Raw genomic sequence first — 6,015 nt, 5'->3', positions numbered from 1 at the left:
CATGGATCCATCCTGCTTTGCATCAATATATTACGCACCATGTCGCAAAGCTCATAAAGATCATCTCAAACTGGTTTCTTCAAGATGACACTCAGTAGTCAAATGAGGACTGTTTCCTGCACCTTGTTGAATCTAAAAAATTACCTCAGTTCAGAAGGCCAAAGGGTGTCTGGATGGGTACCTAAAAACCTGTCTTGTGAGTGTATGTCCATCACTGACTGCGTTTACAGGGGATTTCAAGGGGAAATCCTTCTCATCCCTTTTTGAATTTACATCTCGGGATTTGTTTCATTTTTTTTCCCTAAAGCTTTAGTCCCAAGTGCTTTGCAAGGTTTAAAGGTCTCTTGGATTTGCAATAAGAGACCTGTTCAGTTTTTCATTTCGGAAACATAACTCATGTTGTAGACACACAAATACAGAAAGGAAATGTCTCTCACTGATCCCTTTGCATTATTTACACTACCTTTCTTGCTTCAGGCAACGGTTGATATTATTGTACTTGAGCCCAAACAGAAATTTAAAACCCAATCACATGGACTTTCAAATATTTCACCAAACGCTTGCATTATTATAGATATTCATATTTCCTTTCCTTTCTAAGCAAATTAATATCAATTTCCAAGCAAATCAGTAATATTTTGTATTTCAACCTCTTTTCAGCATCTGTTTGATAATTATAATGTTACTGTGTCTGTTTTTTTTGTTGAACTTTGGTTATTTTTTGTTTTCTCTCTTACCTTGCTTGTCTGAGTCTTTTACACTTTGTCGTCATTTCTTTCCAGCCTTTTGTGTTTGTCTGCCCTGCCCGCATTAGTTTCCCCCCGTGTTGAGTCAATTAGTTTTCTGCATTGCCTATTTATAGCCCTGCCCTTCTCATCATAGTGTGTATGCTTACCCATGTTCTTTACCAGTGTTCTTCCTTGTGCTTGTTCTTATTTTTGTGTTTTCTTGAACTTTTTTCACCTCCACTAAATCAGCTTTACGTTAAAGCTCGCTTTTGTTTTTGCAGTGTGGCCTCCTGTGTCCTGCATTCTGTGTTCATTTTTTCTTAATATAGCATAAACTTGATATACAGGCAGCTATGTGATAGCTTGCCATCAAAATTACTACATATCTTGATGTTTCATTCAAATGTGTGCCTCTAAGTTTCCTTTTACAGCCATTACCTAAGTAAAATAGAAATATAATCACACAATAAATATGCTGAAAACAAAAGTAGCCTAATTAAACACTAATCCTCATCCACCAAGTGTCAGAGCTTAGATGGCCTCTGCAATTAGCAAAAGTCAATTGATCTCTAGAGAAAAACCAGGATGATACCTGTAGCTAATGACATCATTACTGTGATCTTCAAAGCAAAAATTGAAAATAACTGTAAATTATAAAAAGCTGAAAGACTTACATCGTCTTAAGCTGCAGGTGGAAATGTAAAGAATGATTTAAGGCAGTTTCCTATTATACTGACAGGGCTGACTTAAAGCAATACCTCACTCAGGTAGATAATTTTTACCTCTCAGCACACAAACCTTAGCAGCAGGTCCAACATCTCCCACCCCGGAGAGCCACAGTCAACAGCAGCATTCAGACTTTCTCCCCTGCTTTTGGTATTGATATTTGCTAACAGCCAAAATTACTTTTTGGAAAGAATCACCTGGGATGTTATATAAAATAATAACTCCTGGATCAACTTTGCCTTGTGTTTCATTACATTTCAAAATGAAAGTAAGAAAATGGCAAGTTGATTTTTTTTTCAGTGGTCACCAGGTGGACTCTGAAACACAGCTTCAGCTCTTACACTTCATCCTCCATAGCTTTCAGATACGGTTCTGTGCAAAGGTTCTAGGCACTAAAACTAAAGTAAGGATGTTTTTTAAAAAAAAATGATGTTATAAAAATATATTTTTTTGGTTTTTGAAATTGACTCTGCATTAAAAATACAAATAAGAAATAGATTTAGACTTAAGAAAAAATTATTGTTTGTTCTTAAAAAATTTGCAAGGTGCGGTATATATTAGGGGTGCAACAATACACAAAATTCACGGTTCGGTTCGATACTTTGGTGTCACGGTTCGATATTTTATCGATACAAAAAAATGTTCATGCATTTTTAATTTGTCATTTATTAAAATTATAAATATATATTTTAACTCAAAAGTACAGTTTTTAAATTTAACCCTAACCCTTGTGCTGTTTTTTATTTTGACAGCGAATGCGCACCTGCGGACCACTTATGTGCAGCCCTGGTTATTTAGCTCATCATATTGCAGCCACAGAAATTCTTTTGTCCATGAAACCATAAAGCTGCACTTTCTTTTTGCCTTATAGTCTGATTTGTCATAACTTCTCCGTTTTGTGGTAAGCTTTTCTTTGGCTGTCACTTCTTCACCCTGACCTGTCTTATTTGGCTCAGCAGAACTGAAATGCTTTTACACGCTCACTCACATAAGCTCAGCGATTCTCTGCGCGATCAACCTCTCACATGTTTAAGCTTGCTGCGGGAGATTTCACTTGTCATGTTTGCATAGTAAGCTAACGATTAATAAGACGATGTCAGAGGAATTGGTGCACAAATTATCATCACTCACAGATCAGTGCTGTCGCTCTCTATACACAGTTCGCACGATTGCAAAGTGAAAGCAAAAAAACAAGCGCAAATTCAAACGCGACTTCAATATGTCACATATTGACAGTGGCTCACCGATGCCAATGACATAATTACCCAGCTACATTTCTGAAAGAATGCAAAAGCATTGACATATATTTTTCCTACAAAAGCCCGACGGGCAGGGAAGAGAAAGATTTTGGTAGCCCGACTGAAAAAAATCGCTAGCTCCAGGACGTCGGGCTAGCGATATTGCAAGCCCTGTATCTGATTGAGGAATCACTCATCTTTGGAAAAGAGAGTTTATTACAGAGAAATGGCTCTTTCCAAAATAAAAGCTATACTATCCGCTTCTTCTGGGCTATATTCTCAGCAGCATAAGGAGAATCATGTGCTAACAGCTGTCTAAATGACTCGGCTAAAGTTAGTAGCATGCTTGCTTTTTTTTGTCTGCTTCCACTTGTCTTTGCACTAGGATGATGTCGGCGTAAATGTGCAGTCATATTCGTTGTGTTCCCACTAGTGCTTTCAGGTTAATCTCGTTGAAATGACCTTAACGCCACAACACGGCAAATCTCCGTTAACGAGCTACCGCCGATCGCTCCGTGCATGGGGCTAGACGGCCAACACGTTAAGAGCTAACTGCGCTAACACACTAGTTCACACCAATGTAATTGAGCATTGCATGGCACATCCAACATACTGTTTTACTTTAGTCCATGACTCGCTTACCTTCAGGGTCATACGTCACATGAAAACCAAAATAATTCCAAACGCCAGATCTGAATGAGGTTCAATTTGCCTGTTGCAAGTAGAGCTTAACTTCTGTCTCGCTAGCTTGCCCTGCGCTCTTCCTTCTGACTATGCTGTCTGTGTTGAGCGCTCAGTGGATCTGCGCTCGACAGTGCAGCCTAGGCGGAGTAGTCGAACACAGATTCACTGAGCGCTCAACACAGACAGCATCGTCAGAAGGAAAATTGATAAAATAAATTACAAATGTTGTATTGTTCGATACATATGCGTACCGAACCGAAAGCACTGTATCGAACGGTTCAATATCGATACGAATATCGTTGCACCCCTAGTATATATATAATACATAAAATATCTAAATGATCTTAATTTTACAAAAAGGAGTTTGCAGTATTGTGCACATCATAAGCAGGCTGTCTTTTGAAGTACAAAGATAAGAGTACATTATGTAATAAATGTAACTTAGAATAAAAGGAGAGAGAGTTATCCGACCTCCTGGAATATGAATTATCTTATGCATCTTACAGCAATAACTGTAAACTGTGATACACATTTATTGTGTCTAATACTGATGTACTTTTTCTTCAGGAAGCCCGGAGAACTTATTACTTTTTTTTATCCTGTCTTCCTTCTCTCTCCCCAACCGGTCGTAGCAGATGGCCCCGCCCCTCCCTGAGCCTGGTTCTGCCGGAGGTTTCTTCCTGTTAAAAGGGAGTTTTTCCTTCCCACTGTCGCCACAGTGCTTGCTCATAGGGGATCATATGATTGTTGGGTTTTTCTCTGTATGTATTATTGTAGGGTGCACCTTACAATATAAAACATCTTGAGGCGACAGTTGTTGTGATTTGGCGCTATATAAATAAAACTGATTTGAATTGAATTACTTTCAGGGTTCCAAGCACTCATGTATATATCTTTCTACGTAGCACTCTTAATTCTAATTCTTATTCTCATGTATATATCTCATGTATAGCTCATGCACATATCTTTCTACGTAGCACTTTTAATTCTTATCCCTACTTTTATTTTTTCATGTCTATTTAAGTGCTATTTATGACACTATGTTTGCACTGAAGCACCGCAGCAATTTCCTAATGTTGTAAACCTGCTCAACATTTGGCAATAAACCCCTTTCTGATTCTGATTCTGATTCTGAAGTAGAGATGTATGCTTTCTTTCTTCAGCTGAGAATGCTTCACCTATGATGCTCAGTTGACCCTATGAGAGTAAACAATACCATGAACATGCATTTATGTATGCATGTGTTTGTGTCTAGACAGGAGAACAAGACTATAATCCAAATTCTTTTTCTGAGGAGATTACTTGTTTCAGTTGTCTCTATTCTTTTGTGCCACAATATCATACTAACACTATAATTTTTGTTGTGTAATATGCCAATCTTGGCTGTGTGATTACAAGATAACATATCACTAAAGACTAATAATTAAATGGGATGGGCAAAGCTTGAAAGACTCCATTCAATCATGCCTGGGTTATGCAAAATAAGTTTCTTGATGAACACTTCCACCTAGAGGATAATTGGTGCTAAAACATCTAGTTTTATTTTGTTGACGCTTATAGGGAGCAGTACACATGGGTGAGAGAACATATTAAGGAAAAAACACAGTTATTTAAAAATCTCTTCTTCCTTCCTATTTGAGATTTTTCTTCTTCTTTTTTTAGTGTTATAGAGTTTGATGGCTACGATATCCAGGGAGCATCTACGAGAACTACTCCTGAAATCTTTATCCCCTACCCTTTTGTAAGAGTTAATAGTACCAGTGGAAAGAAGGTCCAACTGTCTGCTTTAAACTTGGCCACTGAAAAATACTAGAATCTGTTTGTCTTAATGCTGAATCTGTTTAAATCAGTTTTGTTTTTATTCTTATACTGCAAATAATTTTTCTTAATGTGTTTTGTTTTTCCTCTCTTGTTTGGTGAGCTTTCACAGGGCTTATTAGGTCACAGTTGCTGTTTGCAGATTTTATGGATGGGTTAAAAAAAATCAGTCATAGTACATTCTAGCTTTGCACTGTTTACACAATTCATGTTCAACTAAAAATCAAGACTGTAAACCAAGACTACATTTAAATGTATTTTTAGTTGGCCTAAGGATACATGATACAATCTATTGCTGTAATATAATTCTCATTTTCCCCATAGGTCAAAGGTCAGGGTGAAATGCACTGCAGCGCCGTCCCGATAGACGTTCAGGTGGCAGAGCAGGTCATCCACTAATCAGAAGGTCGGTGGTTCGATCCCAGGCTGCATCCTGGCTGCATGGCAAATATCCTTGGGCAAGATACTAACCCCGTGTTTGCCTACTGGTGGTGGTCAGAGGGCCCGGTGGCGCCAGTGTCCGGCAGCCTCGCCTCTGTCAGTGCGCCCCAGGGCAGCTGTGGCTACAATGTAGCTTGCCATCGCCTGTGTGTGAATGGGTGAATGACTGAATGTAGTGTGAAGCGCTTTGGGGTCCTTACGGACTAGAAAAGCGCTATACAAATGCAGGCCATTTACCAATGAACAGGCCTCTGGACACCCACATGGAGCACAGTCTCTCTGATGCTGACACAGTCCTTATACAGACCTGTTAACTCCTACATACAGAGCTGCTCTGGCTTTCAGCAGCCAGTTAGTTAGTAGTACGTGACTGTTTAACC

Source organism: Mchenga conophoros, linkage group LG12 (assembly GCF_057382185.1).
Source record: "Mchenga conophoros isolate Kocher_MC1m ecotype Shallow Benthic linkage group LG12, M_conophoros_male_GT1.1, whole genome shotgun sequence".
Taxonomy (NCBI): Eukaryota; Metazoa; Chordata; class Actinopteri; order Cichliformes; family Cichlidae; genus Mchenga; species Mchenga conophoros.
Note: the sequence above shows the minus strand (reverse complement) of the source record.